At 49.4% G+C, this 21,604-nt stretch overlaps 1 pseudogene; it reads left to right on the forward strand.

Annotated features, from left to right (window-relative positions):
- Positions 1-8,767: 8,767 nt before the first annotated feature.
- Positions 8,768-10,039, forward strand: LOC140409487 (medium-chain specific acyl-CoA dehydrogenase, mitochondrial pseudogene; annotated as a pseudogene).
- Positions 10,040-21,604: the final 11,565 nt, after the last annotated feature.

Genomic DNA, 21,604 nt, shown 5'->3' on the forward strand with positions numbered 1-21,604 from the left:
CTGTAAAAAAATGTCATTTTTATTTATAAAATGAACAAGACTTTCCATTACGAGCCATGACTTATACCAGAGGAATTTCTGACCTTCAGAAAAAGAGCGAGGAGCTCATTATTTTTAGAAGAGACACTCATGCCTCTGTGACGGCTGACAATGGAATTCCAGAGGAATACATCAACCCTTTCCCCATTTCCAAGGCAGAGATCCTCCCAGAGGTGGTATGTCTGTGCCGTCCAGCTAGGGACAAAGACAGCTATTTGAGATTCATAATATTCCAAGGTGGTTTTCCTACTCCCAAGCACAATAGGTTTTAACCAGGGGGGCTCATTTAGTTACCCAAAACCCATGCTATCACATGATGAAGACGGGAGATGTCTGAATTCCTTTAATTAATAAGTTATCTCCAGCTTTCTGTTTGACCTTCGAAGAAAACAGTAACTCTAGGCAAGAGCTGTCACTGTCTACCATTTTACCATCAAACAGGTAACAACGGAAGGAACTCTGTCCAGGTCCAGATACAGGCCCTCATCTACCCTATGAACAACTGGGACATTGGAACATTTGCTTTTGAGCCTAATTCACCTCTATTTGCCTTCTCCCTCATGGAAATCTCATTTCTGGAAAGACCGACCAACCAACGTCCCTCAGAAGAAACCCCCCATTTGACTTTTGAATCTGAAATGTAGACTCACATGAAACATGAACTTGTATTTTTACTGTGTTCTGGCCCTATACCCCTTACATTCCCTTATCGCTCTTTTATTGTATGAGTAAAAAAAGGGTGGAAGCTGTGAACACCCTTTCCCATGTTTCGTGTGTGTATCTGAAATAAACCAACTCTTTTATTTTATCTTCTCTCAGGTTTTCTGTTTGAGTTATTCATAGGGGATTGGAACACTCCACCTTTAAGAACTGGGGAAAATATGCCCCCACTTACAAAAAGGCAAAACAAAAATCAAAAACACCTTTCTGTTCACAGATGGGTAGTGAGAGGAGAAATCAGGGCTGTTTAAATTAAGCCCACCCCTGTCCGTAACAGCATAAAGACCAATTTCACACACTACCCACTCCCCAGCCGGCCTGACACTATTCTCAGGAAAAATGTGCCAATGTCCACCATTACAATGGGGATCTAAGGATACATTTTGTAAGACACCGTACTGTAATAATGATCTTGCATTCAACCAGTGAATGTTATAAAATTCCTGACTCATTGCCCATTCATTCACATCAATGTCTAAAACAAATGGACATTGTGGCTTTGTTTTCTGAAATTTACTGGTTGTCTGTGAAGCACCTCCTGGGGTGAAGTGGGTCCGAGAAAATATATTCTACAGTCTGCTGTAAAGATTTAGTCGCCCCTTAGCTTGGGAAAAATTAGATCCTAAGCTAAGAATGCACCATATAAATAAAGCTTTTAAGATACCAATATTGTACTGTGATGAAGCAAAGGAATTGATATATATATTGTATTTCATATCTGTTGAAGTAATCTTTTTTAATGCCCAAGTTCAGGTGCATATATATCCATTGCAATAAGATTATTAAATAATCTAGGTTATGATTTTCAGACACTGTGGCTGCAGAAGGTGCAATTAAGATGCTGTATATGTGAGGTCATCATTCATTCCAACTATGTATGTTACCTATATAGGGATAATGGAATTTTGTTTATGGAAAGAAGGTTCCCTCAATTAGACAATTGAGAGGTTGTGGACCTTAGTGAATGGTAATACCTCAGTTAGTGATATAGAAATGATGTAACTAATGGGAGGAGCAGGTCTATAGCAGGCAGTTTAGTTTTAGTTCTGCTGAGAATTTTGAGCTGAGCATCAGGTTTTGCAAAAGGCCATCAGATTAAGTAGTAGTGTGGCACAGACAATAAGCTGCAGGCTGTTCTCTGACAGGATCTCTCTCTCTTTTTCTTACAGCAGTATTTCCAAGACTGGTGCGCTGCTGCTGGAGATACTCCTCGGCTTCGCTTTGTAGCACGTTATGTTGTTTAGGCCTTGCCACAACCGCCAAGAGTCTGTAACGTTAGTCTGTGACTCCAGTTTGGTCTGATATTCTCTCTTGGCATCTCAGATGGCTTTGTGGAGGTTGTACCTGGATTTCTTCTATAGGTCACGGTCGCCTGACTTGAACGCCTCAGATCTGTCCTTCAGCAGGGAGTCAATCTTGCGATTGAGCCATGGTTTCCAGTTGGGGAATGTATGTACTGCTTACTTTGGCACGCAGTTGCCCACACATTTGCTGATGAAGTCTGTGACGGTGGTGGCATACTCATTTAAGTTGGTCGCTGAGTTCTTAAATATGGACCAGTCCATTGTCTCTAAGCAGCCACGTAAGAGCTCTTCTGTTTCCTCGGACCAGTCTTGAACAACCTTCTTAGCTGGATTCTCCTGCTTGAGTTTCTGCTTGTATGCCGGGAGAAAGAGCACCGTCTTTTAGTCTGATTTCCCAAAGTGCAGTCAAGGGGGTGGAACGGTAGGCACCCCTGATTTTTGAGTAGCTATGGTCATGTTGCTCGTTTTAGCCTTAGTTTACTTTCTTCTTATTCTGTCACCTTTGCTCATGAGTTGCCAGGTATCTTTCTGATACCGCCACGTGGTTCAAGTCCAAGTAATGATTAATAATGCAACACACCGCTTAGTAAGAGTTAAATCAACGCTCATTTATTATATACAGCAATTAATACTTATACAATAATCCTACTTCTAGACTACTACCTACCACTAAAGGCCAATACTTAACTTTGGAAATGGTCCACCAGGTCAGGGAAATGAATGGTCTTTCGAATTGATTCTGAGCCTGCGGAATTCAAAAGCTGGTACAAGTCGATAGTCAGGAGCGCCTATCTGGTAGCGATCACTGGAGTAAGACTTACAGTTTTCTTGTAGAAGGATCTCGAAGGTTGCGAGCAGGAAGAGAAGGGTCGAGTTGAACTTGGCCCCTATTCTTATAGTCCCCAAGGGCTTCCCGCCTCTCGGGGCGGACCTTGTACCTGGTTCCAAGTGATTGGACTTGGTCCCAATGACTTGCTTCAATATGCTCCAATACTGGAGCGATTCCTTGATCGGGGGGTGGTCGTTTACCTTTCTTTGTGTTACCCCCTGCTGGCGCCGAAAGGTCTGGGTCGGCTTTCAATTGCTAATTTGTAGCAATTGTTCCCGGGGATAGCTGATTAAAATGCAGATGGCTGGGTTGTTGTGATGTTGATGGCTGCAGGTATCGGTCTGGACTGACTTCCCCAGAGGCGAATACACTGTTTTACCTGCAGCTGTCCGTTTGAGTCCTGTTGGCTGATTTTCCCATCAGCCTCTTCCATTCGCCATTTTAAATTGGGGTTTGACCATTCTAATCAGGAATCAGCCATTTTACGTGGCTACAGTCAAGAGTGTTGTCACCCCTGGTGGGACAGGAGATGTGTTGGTGGAATTTTGGCAGTACACTCTTGAGGTTGGCCTTGTTGAAGACCCCAGCCACAATGAACAAGGCCTCCGGGTGTTCTGTTTCATAGTTGTTTATAACTGTGTACTGTACTGTGTACTGTATATAACTGTGATAGAAATCTCTATTCAAGTGTACAGCAAGTATCCCTGTGTTTGCTAACTGTATTTACAAGTGGCTTTTGACCTTGGTGTTGGCTTTGCTTGATTAGAAATAGAGAAGGCGTCAGTTAGAAGTATTTCTTTTTATTGTTAAGGATTGTTTAATTCTTAATTGTATGTCTCCAATGTTAATAATACTTTAATCCTGTGTTAATAATAAAGTTTGTTTTAATATAACATATCCCTATTTGTAAATGGATCACTCCTGGAGCAAAGTATCCTTTTTTCACAGGTTTTACAAATTACAAAAAGTGTTTGGGGTTCTTGTCCCGTTTCCTGAAGGTGTTGGGGTGTGGTCCGAGATCTTAACAGTATACATTATGTGTAAAATGTGTGTGTATTAATCGTTATGTTGTGATAACTAAAATTAAATTCAGCAACAATTGAACAATATGAGGAAAACGCCATACAGAATCTGCACTCCTGTAGAACAAGGTCACCATTGCGGACTTCATCAAACTTGTAACAAGAACATTTCAGACGGAAAAGGCAAAATTCTGATATCTAAGGAATGGCCTGTAACTTTTATAAAGATGTGTATGGGGTTAAGAATGCAAGCAAAGATTGCGCTGATCTGACATTGCTGAGGAACAACAAAAGACTGCCGACAAGCAGAGACTCAAAGATAAGGAAGAATAACAGACGTCACTTGTTTGACATTATGGTCCAAAGGTGATAAGAAAACCATGGGAACTGGCCCCAACAAGTGGATTATGAGAAAGAAAATTCAGAAAGTCTTGCATTTATACAGCACTTGTCATCACCTCAGGATGTATTTTACAGTGAATGTACTGTTACACTATCGGAAGTGAAATTTAAGCAATAAAATTCGTGCCCGATAAACTCCCAAAAACCACAAAATAAATTGACCAGTATACCTGTTCAGGTTAACATATAAATGTGAGCAAGGCAACTGAAAGAAATCCCCAGGATTTGAATCTTTTACGTCCACCTCTAAGGCCTCAGGACAACCTTCCAAACAAAAGATAACGGGCTGGATTCTCCGTCCCACCCCGCCACTTTTCAGCCTCGACCCGCCGGTGGGATGCTCTGTCACGCCGGCCGGTCAATGGGGTTTCCCATTGTGGTGCAGCCCCACGCCGTCGGGAGACTCCCGGGCACTGGCAAAACAGAGAATCCCGCCCAACATCTCCACCAATGCAGCACTCCCTCAGTAATGAAATGGAGTGCCAGCCCAGATTGTGCCCCCACGTTTTCAGGACTTGGGCATGAAACCACAAAACGTCTAACTCAGGGTAGGGATTGGTGCCACTGAATGACAGTGAAGCCTGCAGAGAATCGGTGAAAGCACGGCCATTGATGCTCGTGGCTGGTGAGAGTCACAGGACGGCTGAACCATCGGTCGAGCACAGATCACACCTCGAAGGACACTGTATTGAAGGTCATGTAACGATACTGGGCGGGATTCTCCAATCTCACGCCGGGTCGGATAATCGCCAGGGGGGGGAATCCTGCGACACCGCTCCAATGCTGGGCCGCCGATTCTCCGGCGACCACAGAATCAGTGCCAGTGACACCGCCGCGGTCGCCACGGTGCCAGTAGGGGGCCGCTCAATGCGGCCCTCACCGGCCATTCTCCACGCTCGACTGGCCGAATGCCCGCAGAGTTCGGCCAAATCCCGCCGGCGTTGTTAGTGTGTGGCCCTACCCGGCGGGATCTCGCCGTTCTGGCTGCAGTGGCTGTCCTGGTTGGGGGGGGGGGTCCAACTCCGGGGGGGGGGGGGCCTCCACAGTGGCCAAGCCCACAATTGGGGGCTACCGATCGGCAGGCGCGCTAATTCCAGGGGGGCCTCTGTTCCTCCGCGCTGGGCCCCTGTAGGGCACCGCCATGTTGCCCGGGGGCCGGCGCAGGGATGGCAACCCGCGCCGGGCATGGTGCGCATGCACGGATCCGCACCGCCCATGATGGCGTCCATATCAGCAACTGGAGCTGCGTGTAGCTGGTCCCCTGTGCGGCACAGGATCGCTGCTCTAGCGGCCAGATGATGCCGTCGTAAAACGCTCCGCCATTTACGACGGAGTCAACACTTAGCCCCATTATCGGAGAATCCCACCCACTGTCCTACGAATTGTACAAGCAACAATAACTAAGTAAGGGATTTAAATGAAACATGCCTAGTTCCTAACTCCCTGTACTCTTAAGTCAAATAAAATTAATAATCATCAATTAACAGTTCCAGCTGTTTCTATCCAACCAAATCAAAAACAAAAAGAGAATTATAAAATCACTTTCTCTCCCGGGATGATTCACATGGAGAGTCAAGACTAAAATGTTCAATTTCCTTAATAAAAACAGAAAAAGCTCTAAATATTCAACAGCTTTGGCAGCAGCTGTGGAAAAGAAACTAAATGAACCTTTCAGGTCTATTAACCTTTATCAACAATTATGATTGAACCGTCATCCAGTATCCTATAGCCATTGCTTTCCACCCTCCACACCACCGCCAGCACCACCCCTCCCCCATCCCCCGCCCCCTGTGTGTGGCTTCTCAGCATTGGTCAACAGCAGGATCTTCTAGTCTCACTAGACCCACTGCTGGAGGTCACCTCCAGTGGGACCAGAGGATCCCTCCGCCGGAAAAATCCAGAAAATCCCACTCAATGGATGTGATCCAGCAGCCGCATTGCACCAGAACGGGAGTGTGACACGGCCGGTAGATGTCAGAAGAACACCTCGCAAGATCTATCCAGACCTCATGAGGTATCGTGATCAGGGTCCTGGCCACAACGGCGTGACCAAGCCTTGTGCGCCTAAGTCAGTTTTAAACCACTTAGACGTGCTCACCTGGGATCTACTGGGATCCCGGCATCTACCAGCTTCCCCACGGAGCCCCAGCCGGACGCCATTCAACACTGGTCCTCACAAATGTGGACCACGTGGAACGATACTTGGGAGGGTCTCCCAGGCCATCGGAGGCCATTGAGTGGTCAGGGACAGGGCAGGAATGCCTTGAAATATGGACACCTTGACACTGCCACCCAGGCACTGCCAAGGTGCCTGGGTGGCACAGCAAAACCAGCAGGAACACTGCCAGGGTGGCAGTGCATGGGTACCAGGGTGGCACAGCCAAGAGTCAGGCCCTGGAGGATTCATGCCCACGAAAGCAGGGTAGAGGGAAAGTAGGAAGGATAGGGAGTGCAGGGCTGGTATGGAGGGGCTTCATGGAAGGTTGGGGGGTGAAGGGTATGATTCTGGGAGGGGGGCGAGTCCAAAAGGTGGCCTGGGAAGGCTTGAAAAGGGGGGCCATCAGCGACCCATAACAGGGTGTCATCACTTGGTGAGGTGTCGGGTAATGCCCATCTGTGTGTGGGGTGGGGTGGCATTGCCCATGAGTGGGGTGTGTGGGGGACCCACAAGCTGTTTTAGAGACCGAAGTACCCTTTCAAAATGGTGGCCCGATCTCGGAGGAGCCCGTTTGGCTGGCCAGCGAGTTCTGCTCCCCAGTGATGAAAATAATTCTACGTGTGGGCTTGACCAGGAAGAAACTCCCCACGGTCCAAACACGTGACTAGATGTGGTAGATAGTGGTGGGGAACTCGCCGACAGAGCTGGTGGGAAACTCCCAGCAAAACCCACCGCAAATGACACTTGGAAACCTTTCCGTGAGATCAAACCCAACTTTTCTGAACAGATGTTAGTGATGTGAAGAAATTAAAGATAAAAAGGGGCTAAATTAAATCACCCCTAAAAATGGGCACAGGGGTCATGATGTGTGTCTGTCCAACGGCCATTCATGTCAATGCAGGCAGCACACCAAATTCATGCTGCCTGGTGATTTGAGTTTTTAAAGGATGCCTCAGCTGAGCAGGCAACATCATTGAGTAGCAAGCACTACTGAAAATGAATCTGCATCTCTTTAAATGAAGGTGCCTTGTGACTGGAGCAGGTATTGGCAGGAGTGCAGGAAGAAAACCTGAAGTGGCAAACTTTAAAGAATGGCAAAACATGGAAGAGAGTGGGATTTTGGACGTTGTACTGAAGGTCTCGGCAGAGGCAGATTTTCACTTTGTGAGATCCTGCACTCACTTTCATTTCTGTGCCCCCACCTCACCCGATGACATCATGCCCCTTACAACTGCACCCACCTTCGCCCCACAGAACACAAAGGCGCAAGACACAAAAATATCCAAATCGATCACTGCTTAACTGTCTTCGTGCTTTTTAACTTGTAAAATCCAGCCTGGTATGAATAATTGCTTAATTGATATCCAATCTTACCTCTTGTCAGAATGACAGTAAAGATGGTCAATATTGCGATGTGTGTGATTTGAGGCGAGCAAACATGGAACTTACTGATGAGCAACAAGATGGAAAAAGCAGCCGATGTCATCACTGCAGCACAGCCCAGTGTGGGACAGAATAAGCCAGCCAGTGCAGAACCAAATATTCCAATCAACAAGATGCATATGCTGCCATTCAGTATATTTCAGAGTCTCATTCAGTATCAAAAATTAACCTCCTTACTTTCTCTCACAAAATCAAAGATGCCACTGCCATATATCCATGTGGGTGGAGTGTCCAGTAAATCCAAGTCTAATATCAGTGGCTGTCTGCAATCTACATCCTGGGAGTTACCATTGATCAGAAACTGAACTGGACGAGCCATATTTAAACTGTGGCTACCAGGGCAAGTCAAAGGCTGGGACTCCTGTGGCACATAACTCACCTCCTGACCCCCAAAGCCTGACACCATCCAGGACGAAGCAACCCACTTGATTGCTCCCCCTTCCACAAACATTCAAACCCTCCACCCCCGACGAACAGTGGCAGCCGTGTACCATCTACAAGATGCACTGCAGTAACTTACCAAGTTTCTTAGATAGCACCTTCCAAATTCACGACCACTGCCATCCAGAAGGACAAGAGCAGCAGATACCTGGGAACCCCACCACCTGGAGGTGCCCCACCAAGTCACTCACCACCCTGACTTGGAAATATATCGCCATTCCTTCACTGTCGCTGGGGCAAAATCCTGGAACTTCCTCCCTAACAGCACAGTGGGTGTACCTACACCTCAGGAACTGTAGCGGTTCAATAAGGCAGCTCAACGGAGCGGAGCATGAGGGGAGCAGGGGTCAGGGGTTGGGGCTACACCTGCGGGTTGGCTCCTCCGGGCTGTCGGGCTTTGGAAGCAGCGATGTGGCTACGGGCTGAGTGTGCTCTGAGGGCCACTGTCCGAGTTGGTTTGTGATTTCGCTCAACAAGCAGAGCTTCGGCAGCTGTACTGAAGGCAAGCCAAACAGCACCCAGGTTCAATTTTGAACTCACGGACGAGCAGAAAGAGTTCCAGACCACAGCAAGGAAATTTGCTCGGGAGGAGGTGGTTACTGCAGCTGCTGAGTGCGACAGGAGTGGGGAATATCCTGTTCCACTTATCAAGAGAGCATGGGAGCTGGGGCTGATAAACACACACATTCCCACGAATTGCGATGGAATGGGGCTAGGCATCTTTGATTCCTGTCTCATCACTGAGGAAATAGCGTACGTTTGTACTGGCATTCAGACTGCAATCGAGGCCAACTCACTGGGGAAAATGCCAGTCATCCTCGCAGGCAGTGAGGAACAGCAGAAGAAGTATTTGGGGCGAATGACTGAGGCTCTGCTGATGTGTGCATATTGTGTGACAGAACCAGGTGCCGGTTCTGATGTGGCTGGGATCAAGACCAGAGCAGAGAGAAAGGGCAACGAGTACATAATTAATGGTCAGAAGATGTGGATTATGAACGGGGGCAAGGTTGACTGGTTTGTCCTCCTGGCCTGCTCGAACCCAGCTCCAAAAGCCTCTGCCTGCAAGGCCTTCACTGGATTCATTGTGGATGCTGACTCTCCCGGAATCCAGATTGTAAGAAAGGAGATGAACATGGGTCAGCGATGCTCAGATACCAGAGGCATTGTCTTTGAAGATGTGCGAGTGCCCAAGGAGAACATCCTCGTTGGAGAGGGTGCTGGCTTCAAAATTGCAATGGAAGCGTTCGATAAAACCAGACCACCGGTAGCTGCTGGAGCAGTTGGTTTAGGCCAGAGAGCTTCGGATGTAGCTACCAAATATGCCTTGGAAAGGAAAACTTTTGGAAAGTTACTTGCAAAGCATCAGGCAGTTTCCTTCCTGTTGGCGGAAATGGCTCTGAAGGTGGAATTGGCCCGGCTCAGTTACCAGAGAGGAGCCTGGGAAGTGGACCAGGGGCTGAGGAACACTTACTACGCCTCCATAGCAAAGGCCTTTGCAGGCGATATTGCCAATCAGGTTGCTAGTGACGGCGTCCAGATCTTCGGAGGCAATGGGTTCAACAGTGAATATCCTGTGGAGAAACTGGTGAGAGATGCGAAAATCTACCAGATCTATGAAGGCACTGCTCAGATCCAGAGACTGATTATTGCACAGGAGCATATTGAGAAATACAAGCAGTGAAGGAACTGTGCATTGAGAGTCCAGTGCTAATATTGTAATCTAACTGCGTATCATTCAATGGTTGACAATGCAATTCCAATGTAATTTGCCACCCCACACAGCCCTCCTTCTCTCTCTATGGAATGGGGAAATGGGGTTGAAGCATTAAAACCCATTGCCGCCCAATTGAAGGTTACTTTGCCCGAGAACATAGCCTCTTTTTATACCGGCCAACATTTTCTCCAACTGTCTAAAGATGTGCAGGTTAGGTGGATTGGCCAAGCTAAATTGCCCCTTAGAGTCCAAAAAGGCTAAGTGGGGTTGCTGGGTTACAGGGATAGGGTGAAGGTGTGGGCTTGGGTAGGGTGCTCTTTCAGGGATCGATGCAAACTCGATGGGCCGAATGGCCTCCTTCTGCACTGTAAGTTCTATGATCTATGACCACCACCTTCTGAAGGGCAATTAGGGATGGGCAAAAAATTCTGGCCTAACCAGCAATGCCCATATCCCATAAATGAATTTTTAAAAATTCCTTTCTTTGTCCTGGAAGATACTTTCTGAAGATCAGTCTTGAGAGCGATGGTGGTTAGAACTGTCAGCATGTGACCAGCTGCAGCCAATATATCAGACCGGCAATGGTCCATTTAGAAAAACAGAATTTAAACAAGAGAATATGGAAGACAGTCAGATTTTTAAGACTTTCCTGCTTCAGCCCTTGTTGGCATGGTAATCTAGATTGATCTTCAATATAGAAAAATAACTTTCACAGGAAGCATCTGTGACAGATATTGTTAAAAATACTTTCAGAATGGACTTCATATTTAAAAGATGCCTGAAAACCATCAGGGACAAGACTGTACAAATCAGCTGGTGATCTCTAAGCACAGAGCTTATTATCGATTAAATTAATGAATATTCAAAAGGTTTTGTGTCCTCCCGATAGAATTCACTTAATTCTTACTGCAGTGGCTTTTAGCATTCCCTGGCAGGTTCCCGGGACGGGCGCCAGTCCAGAGGCCCCAACGGTGCCAGGCACCGATGGCACTAGGGGTGCAGAGATGGGGGAGGAGAGGGGAATATGCAAGGCAGGGTCCCCAGTGCAAACCGGGGCCATCATGTAGCCCGTTGGACCTGGTTGGGCACGGGGGTACGAACCGTGCTAACATGTCAGCCTTTCACCCCCTTCAGACAATGGATATTGGAATTCAACCAGGAATGGTGGCCTTCTTCCTCGTCGCCGCAGTCGTGGGGGATGCACTGAGGCTGTACGAGCTGGAGCTGCTCAAGGAGGAGGAAGCTGCAGCAGTGGAATCTACACCAGAGGAACTGCAGGCAGCCGCCCAGAATGGAGAGCCGGCCGTACAACAGGCTGAGAAGGAGGAGTTGCAAAGGGAGCGCTGCATGAGGCACCGTGTGTACCAGCAGCGGCTGTCACTCGAGGACCTGCCGGACTGGGCATGCCGTCGAAGACTCCAGCTGAGCAGATAGACAGTGCGACATATCTGCCGGATCATGGCGCACCTAACACCACAGGGGAATGGGGGAAGGACACCCGTCCCGGTGGCCATCATGGGGTCCTTCCAGACACGGCTGGGGACCTGTCTGGGATCTCACAGAGCTCGGTGCACAGGTGCATCCAATTCGTAACGGAGGCCGTATAGGCCCGGTCGGCACAATACATCCATTTCAATGTGGACTGAGCCCACCACGATGCCCGGGCAGCATGGATCGCCGCTATCGCCAGGATGCCCTGGGTGGTCGACGGGATGCACGTCGCCCTTGGAGCACCGGCGAATGACAGGCCGATCTTCACAAATCAAAAGGGGTTCTACTCGATGAACGTGCAGCTGGTATGTGACCATGAGAAGCATGTCATACACATCTGCGCCTGATACCCGGGCAGTGTGCATGATGCATTCATCCTGGCACACTCAACAGTTCCTGACATGTTCAAGAGCACCCCACCCCCGGCTTGGGAGATAGCTCCTGTGTGACGGGGCTGGTGATAGCCATCCGGAGGCCGCAGACCAATGTGGAGAAACGCTACAACGACACCAATGCTACAACCAGGGGTGTGATCTTGAAGATGCGGTTAGGGAACCTGGACCGCTCTGGAGGGGCCGGCCCTCCAGTCTAGCCCTACGAGATTCTCCAACATCGTGGTGGTCTGCTGCGTCCTCCACCATATCGCACAGCAGAGGGGATGGAGGAGGAGGATAAATGTCAGTACTCATCCGACGAGGAGGATGCCGGAGACGGCGAGGTTGGGCAGCACATGGAGCCCGGGTAGGCACGGGAGGTCACACAACGGTTTCGCCTTGACTGACACACACAGGACTCTCTGATCGCCTTCAGGTTTACCAACTAGGGGGACTGGCCAGGGGCACGGACATCGCGTCCCACAAAATCCTCCCATGCCCCCCTGGCCACCCCCTCCAATGAACACCCTCCCTGCGCCACACCCTCACCCTTGCAACCCCCTCTGTAATTCCTACCTGCCTCACTATGGGGTGTGGGCCCTGGATTGACAGTAACAGTGGATCTGGACCAAGGCATGGAGGATGATGACAATCCACTCTGGGGTGATCTCTGGTTCTCAATGTCTGACTCCTGACCACGTCAGCACTTTCCACTGTCCATCTGAGTGATCCCTGCATGCGAGCTGGCCATTCCATCACCTGATCACAAGGTCCTATTGAATCCCTTGAGGTGGATGGGGGTGGGGCACACCGGGGCACACCGGAACAGTGAGTGCTGCCTGAACTGTGGTCCCTGGGCCAAGCCCACCTACAACTTCCACCCCATCCCACTGCACCCCCTCTGAGGCCATCCCAGACCAGCCCATTCCTAACACCCCTCTGACAGCACCAAGGAAGGTTGTAACATTGTGCACAGGTGTTTAATGTGAATAAATATATACAGGTTTGTGTCCTAGCCCCTAACATGATATTGTGTACTGCACCCACGCCAACGCAACTGGTGCCTACATTTCTGGCCTGATTGGCCCTTACGCTACATCTGGATGGATCCCCAGGCAGTACATCAGGAGTGGAGGTGGCCCGCTGCGATTCCTGTCCTGTGACCTGGGTTCCCTTTTGCGGCCATCTTCTGGGGCGACCGGGCCTAAATGGGCTCGGCTGCTGCTCTGTTGTCCCAGGGGGCGTGGTGCCACCCTGTTCTCCCGGCTGCCCATGTGATGCGCCAGGGACAGGAGGGGGGAGTCGTAGGCGCTGCAGTGTTCCAGCACCTCCCTTGCGGGGGTCACTGGCATGGGCCCCATCACCTTCTCCGCCCTTGGGGTGCCCGATGGCCCCCTGACTACTCCATGGGCTGAGGATGCAAGCGGAGCTAACCCCTGAGGCTCCCCCACCATCTGGCACTGCTAGTCCTGGAGGCCCACTCTCATCTCGACCAGGCGCTGAATGCTTGCAGCCATGAGCACAGGAAGTGGACAACTCCATCTGGGACTGCGCCACGTACCGCTGTGACTGTGCCACCACCTTCTGGTTGTGTGCCACATCAGCCAGTGACTGTGCCATCTCCCTCTGGGACTGGCCACCTCCCTCTGGGTCTGTGCCACGTCGGCCAGTGCCTGGGCAATGCCACCAACGCTCTCAGCCATGGCCCGCTGTGACTGGGCCATGCTCTGGAGCACCACTGCATTGTCTAGGTGGCTCTGGTACATAGCTGCCTGTGATAGTCAGGCCTGCCCTGGACCTTGGCCACCATCTGCACAGATTGCCCCAGGCCTCGGACATGTTGACCTATGGCCGAAACCTGCGCCCCCAAGGCCTCTACTGCAGACTCCATCTGTGCGGTGGTGGCATGGGTGGCTTGCATAGACGCATATAACCTACAGGGCGATGGACTAAGAAAGCGAGGCTGTTTAATTCTTTTGACAGAGGTAGTGGGGTGATTGGCCCTCTTCTGTGCCATATATTTCTATGATGCAATGAGTCGGAGGCTCTGAGCTTCAACCCTCGAGCCTCAAGTCATAAATGTAAGCAGTTAAGTGGCATAAATTGTGGCGCATATAATATTTGTGGAATCTGTTAAGAAGGAAGCAAATTTATCCATAATTAAGGGGGGAAGTAAAAGTACAAAGTCTAATGTTGGTACAAGATATTTTATCAGAAACTACATTAAAAGAAAATACTTCAATCGGAGCTTCAATGTTTCTGTTATGTTTTCTCATCTGGCACTTGAACATTCATCAATGTGCGACGCTAAATAATCCCACTATCTTTTACACAGTTCTCCCCGTTCTCTCATTGTCTCTATTCATACCATTTGGTTTCCTTCTGTCCCTAATCTCTTTCATATTCTCATTGTTACTTTCTAAGTTTTTTCTCTCATCGCCTCTGTCTATTTGTTGCCTTCTCTGCCTCTTGCTGTCACCTCCACTGTCTGTAGTTTTCACGTCCTTTGTTATCACCTTGACTGACATTGTCACCTCAACGGTGTCCTGTATCCCCTTGATACCTCATTATTCATCCTACTTCACACATCATCTCACTTGCTCCCTCACCTTTCCTCTCACCCTATATTACCCTGCGATGTGCTTCGTATCTCAGTTCACTCTTCTGTTTCTTTTTTAACAAGCGGCATTTGAAAAGTGACTCACGCTTGAAACATACTTCCTGACCTTTCTTGTGTTTCACTGACTGCTCGGGAATTTGGAATTGAGAATCGAGTTTGCCATTGGCACCATCGACACTGACACTGCGCCGCCTTTTGCATTTTAATAATTTCTCATAACACAGATAAAGGATGATAATTAAGCAAAGCAGTGGGGTTCCATAAACAGAATGAAAGATTGGATGTGCTTTTTCTTTGGAGAGATGTAATTACATGTCTTAACATCAGAAATGCAAAGACAGTCGGTTCTGTCTTCCTTACATGTTTATTAAGCATCAGACAGGATGGAACACTGTACAATACGGAGGATCACACAGCACTAATGGAGTCCAGCTGATTTTCCTTCTGTTGAAAAGAAAAGACTGAAAATCTGATAAATTTAGCAAGGGTCATGACAGATTTTCCCTTCAACACTCCACTGGGATGATGCAATATCCAGGCATAAAGAAAGTATTTATGAAAAATCATCAGAGATGCCAGAGGACACGAGCACTTTCGAATACCTTCTTACGTGACTCAAAGATGTAGCAATAGTGCTCGCTCGTGATCTGAACTAAATAGTCATGACTTTTGCACATGCCTCTACAATCTGGCCCAGGTTTCTCCCATTTTATAAACCCAAATATGGAAACAAAAGATGACCTGATGGAACCGACTTATGATCTTAAACGGTATTGAGGAATCCACTTCATGACAAATCCAGCTTTAACATCTGTCAATAAAGCACAGTGATCAATAGTTTAAAAATTCCAAATTGATCTAGTTGACCTGCTATTGACTAATAGGTCAATGGTAAAGGATAATATAATAAAAAAATGAATGCTGTCAGGTGAGCTTGTTTTTCAATGTATGTCGCATTCATGTTGACTCATCCAATCAACATTTTAAGTCGCTCTGGAATGCTGCCATAAGGACTGTAGAATTTTTTTCCAGGACCTACTGCCTCAGTTATTTCTCCTAAATATGTGTTGATTATTGGAGAAAAGGTAAAATTCCCCAAAGGGATTGTGCTGAGAGAGGACCACCTCTCGTACACTTAATTAGTTACAATGGTTGATGCACTTGCAATATTTGTTCGCAGATTATTTCTCGACCAATTCTTTACTCTAACTTTTATCCTCCACCCCTCTCTTATTTTTCCAAGTGTACTATCTCTGGGTTCTGTGGAATGCTTCACCTAATTATTTACATGCGATTCCGGTCATTAAATGTTGATAAGTTGTTTGCTCTGATGGCATCACAGCCGAGCATAATCCTGCCCATCCACACAAAAAAGGGTAAATTCTGTAAATTGCATTCCTGTTGAGGATCCACACTCAACAAAAGGTGCACATTTTGTGCATTAGAGTTAGGTAACATGATAGTGCTGATTCTGCAACTCATGCTCCCCTTTCTTAATTCGCCCACTAAGCTGTTGGGAAAGCTAAATTCTATTCAACCGAAATAAACTGCTGGGCAATAACATGTTCGATAAACTCAAGCAATTTGCAGGCATTCAATGATTCACGAGTCTGTTGTTCCATGAGATCAAATGCACTTGCTCTCTTTAAACAAAGAGCTAGCATGATCTACTCTGTGGATATCTTAGAGGTTGGTATCAATGGCATTCTGTGAGCAGCCAACAGAATATGTCTATCTGGTCCATTCCTTCGGATGAAATTGCCCTGTGATCTTTTACACCTCAATCTTTGTTTCAGCAAGTGTGCACTTTGAACTGATTGGATTCTCTCTCCTACCTAATTGTTTCCTGAAGGCGTTGAGTTTTCCGAGGGCAATTAGGGATGGGCAATAAATCCTCACTTGGCCAGTGATAATGACCTTCCATGAATTATTTCTCTATTAAAAACACCTACCATTCCATATAAGAACTACAACTTGCTGCACATAATCGCTCAAACTGCAAATATACAAGAATTCCATCTATGGAAAGAATTAGAGCAGGAGGGAAACGACAATCAATGGGCCACAATCCAGGCAGTTAGACCAGGACTAATCCCCTCCAGGATTGACCTTGCTGGAGCATATGGGAACAGTGGGCGGTCACCCCATTTGCAATTAATTGGTGAGATACTACACCACTGCAAAGCATCCAAGGCACCCATTAGCCCATGCTGCCAGAAATTCATGGGCCAGACCTCTATGGTGGGATGGCAGAGGTTGCCCAGTTGTTGCCCCACCCACATGGAAATGTTCTCACTGTCCCGTTAACTGGTCTATACCTCCTAATGGGGCACACTTGTACACTTCTGGAGGCTAGTCGTTTCCATCTGGCTGGAACCTAGCAAACATCCACACAAATGCCAGGAGCGAATTACAGTGCCCACCCATTCATGACCCCTCCGCATCAGTGGCCGGGTGAAGAGAAATTTCGAAGCCAAGCCGGAATTCCCAATTTTCAGCTAATTTCTGAGCCTCTGCACCGGTCTCTTCAGAATGATAACACTCTGTCGGAATAATTGTGGAAATTCAACCCCTAAAGTCTTTTCCATGTTGGCAGCAACCCCAGCTCCCACAAATTTTTTCATGCTCTCCTAACTTGCAAAAGACAGGGTCAGCTACCCAACCGCAACAATTTCTTTGTCTATACAGCAATAGAAATATCATAATAGCAAGAGGAGCAATACAGCAGACTTCAGAAATCTAATGGGAGGTGGAGAGAAATCTAATGACTTCATGGACTATTTAGGATCCGCTTTTGAATTTACTGGAATCCAGAGGTACCGGTTTGAGAAAATGATCAGTGAGAATACTAGAACCTATCAGGTGATCCCAATGCTTTGTGAAACCAGAATCCCGCAAGAGCTCATCTTTTCAATACCAATAAGGTAGATTTTCTCCTGTTTCCACCCATTCTAAAGTATCTGGCTCATCATGAAAGTATACATTTCCCCGGACACAACCATCACTTTTCTCTCCATTAATTTGAAAATACCTTGCCAAGTCAACAAGTCAGAAAGTACCGATAAGCAATTGAAATTAGTAAAGCCAGTTCCTCTTGATGTTTTCGAGGTATTTTTCATCCAAGGATGTCTATTTTTTTTGAACTTCGATGAAAAAAAGACCAATAAATTCTCTGGCTTCTTTCTCAATAAGATATTTCATTCTGGGGACTGAATACTATCAGCTTTCAAAACACTTGTTTTCTTTGATATAAGACTGATTTTCTGTGTATCTGCACAAGTGTTATAAAGGAGAATTACAGAAATATACAGAACCAGAAATAAATCACTTCTGAATAAATTAGCACTTTGCAAGCAGCATCATTTTTGGCACAGAAATCATGTTGCTTTAATCATAGCATTACGAACCCAATTCTTGATTGTTATGGGCACCGCTCAGGTCTACAGTTTTATCTCTTTGCATCAGGTACCATGATGCCACAAATAGGCTGAATCAGACTGCTGAAACTTCTGAAGCCAGCCAGTGAAAAATAAATCTTGTTGAAGTAATGTGAGGTCTATTCAACCAATGCAGAAATGGACTTGAATGGCTGTACTTTCAGTGAGAGCACAAAATGTTGCATTAATAATGTTTGAACAATCTGCCACTCAATTATTTTTCCCTAAAGTAGCTTAACGTTCTTGACAAAGCTCCAACTTGCAAATTGTGTACAAAATACCAGCGAAACAATTTGCGATTTAAGTGTCGAGTTTCAGACGGAAGTGTCAGGAAACAATGGACATACAAGTGTCGGGCCCAGCGCTCAAACAAACGAGAAGTGACACGGAAAAGGAAAATCGTCTTTGGTTCAAATGATTTTGTTTTTAAAAAGCTGTCTAAAAAACAGTGCTTAGCTTATGTTCAGTCACGCAGAAGAGGTGAATACAAAGGATCACTGGTTAGTACTCTTTATTCATTAATTTCTAAAGATGTGTGTAATGTACTGTAACACCTCTTAGTCCTTGCTCAGTGTCCTGCACTATTGGTGAAGAGTGAGGCTGTGCTGAGTCATTCGCAGCAATAAACTTCACAAATGCATCCTTACTGAAATAATCAACCTGCCCTGACTTCGGGAAGGTAGTTGTGTGGGACCAAGGTGGGTAATGGCGTAAGTCTGCTGAGACTCCGTTGATCTCTCACCTGAAGCCAGGAGGCAGCCGCCAGCTGGCAAGAGCTCAATGTTGGGCAGCAAGAAGCCACTGCCACATTCCAAAGAAACGGTCCTGGCAACCCACTCCCACCCCTGGGAGGGGGGTTTGGTGGTTCAAAGATAGGGGGCGAGATTCTCCGCTCCCGCGCCGGTTGGGAGAATCGCCTGCCGCGCCATTTTTCCACGCGACGCCGGTCCGACGCCCTCCCGCGATTCACCCAAGCGGCGAGAACGGCCCTGTCGAGTTCTGCGCGGCGCAGGCCGGAGAATCGCCCGAGACACCCAAAATGGCGATTCTCCGCCACCCCCGCTATTCTCCAGCCCGCATGGGCCGAAGTCCCGACAGCGTGACCCCAGTTCACGCCGTCGCCGTTCACACCTGGTAAATAAAGTCATCAGCCAGTCGTGCTGGCTGAAGCTGAGCAGTGAGGAGGTGAGCGGACTGTCCCGGAGCTCCTGCAGCCCGGGTCGGCTTCCCCGAGAACGCTGCGGCCAACGGGGGGGTGGGAGAGGGGGTGAGGGAGAGTGTGAAGGTGGGAGGGGGGAGGGAGGGAGTGGAGGTGGGAGGGGGAGAGGGAGAGTGTGGAGGTGGGAGGGGGGAGGGAGTGGAGGTGGGAGGGGGAGAGGGAGAGTGTGGAGGTGGGAGGGGGGAGGGAGGGAGTGGAGGTGGGAGGGGGAGAGGGAGAGTGTGGAGGTGGGAGGGGGGAGGGAGTGGAGGTGGGAGGGGGAGAGGGAGAGTGTGGAGGTGGGAGGGGGGTGAGGAAGGGAGTGGAGGTGGGAGGGGGTGAGGGAGGGAGGGGAGATGGGAGGGGGGTGAGGGAGAGTGTGGAGGTGGGAGGGGGAGGGAGGGAGTGGAGGTGGGAGGGGGGTGAGGGAGGGAGTGGAGGTGGGAGGGTGGTGAGGGAGGGAGTGGAGGTGGGAGGGGGAGGGAGAGTGTCGAGGTGGGAGGAGGGTGAGGGAGGGAGTCGGGGTGAGGGAGGGAATGGAGGTGGGAGGGGGGTGAGGGAGGGAGTGGAGGTGGGAGGGGGAGGGTGAGTGTGGAGGTAGGAGGGGGGTGAGGGAGGGAGTGGAGGTGGGATGGGGGTGAGGGAGGGAGTTGAGGTGGGAGGGGGGTGAGGGAGGGTGTGGAGGTGGGAGGGGGGTGAGGGAGGGAGTGGAGGAGGGAGGGGGGAGGGAGAATGTGGAGGGTGTCGTCTATCCGCGGATGCCACATCTCAGCCGCCCTGATATGACAGAATGGTGACGAGGACATGGCCGCAGGTTGTCGTGTGGCTGATGGGCACAGGCGACTGGCACACTGGTGAGGAGGATGGTGTGAACTGACCGTTGGACGCAGACAGTGACCAGGTGTTAGGCTGGCTGCGTATCTGCAGCGCGAACAGGCCACCAGGGCACACAGGTATCCCATGCAACCCGGCTGGCGAGGTGTGGAAGAACCTCCGTGTAACACGTTGTTTCTCTGCCCCCCCACCACCCTCCTGCAGGTCACCATGTATGCCAACCAGACAGCGATGTTTCCTGCCGTGGTTGGAGTCACAGCTCTGGAGTTTGCCATCCAGCAGCGTAGAGTCAGACAGCCCACAGTGGCTGCAGATGCAGCGGCTGCTGCTGCAGCAGAGGGGATGGCCTCGGAGTGGCCCATCATCGCCGCGCAGGCCGCAGGCCCGGAATGTCCAGGGGAGTGCCGAGGGGAACATTGACCCCCCCGACGGCGAGTAATGCACAGGAAGCGGGCACTGATATCGAAGTGCTTGGGGGGGAGGAGGAGGAGGAGGAGCCACTGATGGTGGTGCCAGGGCGCCACAGGCATCCAGCAAGGACATGGGTCGCACATATATGCCACCTCGTGGCGCACCGCGCACCACTTGGATCTGGTGGAGGACACGCTATACCAGTCTCCGTCAAGGTGACGGTGGCCCTAAACCTTTACGCTACCGGTTCCTTCCAGGCGCCGAGTGGGGACCTATCCAGGATCTCACAGGCATCGGTCCATAGGTGCATCAGGGCTATGACCGACGCCTTGTACGCCATCGCGGACAGGTACATTCAATTCCCCGAGGACCGAGCACAGCAGGAAGCACGGGCACGTGGATTCGCCAAGGTGGCCAGGACACCGATGGTCCAGGGTGTCATCGATGGTGTGCACGTCCCCATGCGCCCACCTGCAGACAACAGGTAAGTGTTCATGAACAGGAAGGGTGCATACTCCATGAACATTCAGGTGGTCTGCGACCCCCACATGAAGATCATGCACGTATGTGCAAGGTTCCCCGAAAGTGTGCATGACGCCTACATTCTGGTACAGTCGTTCATCCCCGCAATGTTCGATGGATGTCCCCCCGGGTTGAGGGGCTGGTTGCTGGGCGACAGGGGCTATCCATTGAGTTCATGGCTGCTGACGCCAATACGGAGGCCTCAGACCAACGCGGTGAGCCTATACAATGAGGCCCATGCAGCAACCAGGGGTGTGGTGGGGCGGTGCTTCGGCCTGCTGAAGATGCGATTCAGATGCCTGGACCGCTCCGGAGGGGCCCTGCAGTACCGGCCCGACAGGGTCGGTCGCACAGTTGTGGTCTGCTGTATGCTGCACAACATTGCCATGCAGAGGGGAGATGCACTGGTGGAGGAGTCGGAGGGAGGACCCGATGGCATCGGAGCTACCACAAACGAAGGGAGGAGGAGGAGGAGGAGGAGGATGGCGTGCATCAGGGTGGGGGGAGGGGCGCAGGACACAGACACTGCCCGGGTGCTGGTTACGTCCAGGAGACTGCACGTCGGCACCGTCGTGGACAGCGGGCATGCGACGCGTTGGTGGCCACACGGCTCACGCACCGTGGGGGAGGGATTCGCTGAACACT

The sequence above is a fragment of the Scyliorhinus torazame genome, chromosome 3 (assembly GCF_047496885.1).
Source record: "Scyliorhinus torazame isolate Kashiwa2021f chromosome 3, sScyTor2.1, whole genome shotgun sequence".
Classification (NCBI taxonomy): domain Eukaryota; kingdom Metazoa; phylum Chordata; class Chondrichthyes; order Carcharhiniformes; family Scyliorhinidae; genus Scyliorhinus; species Scyliorhinus torazame.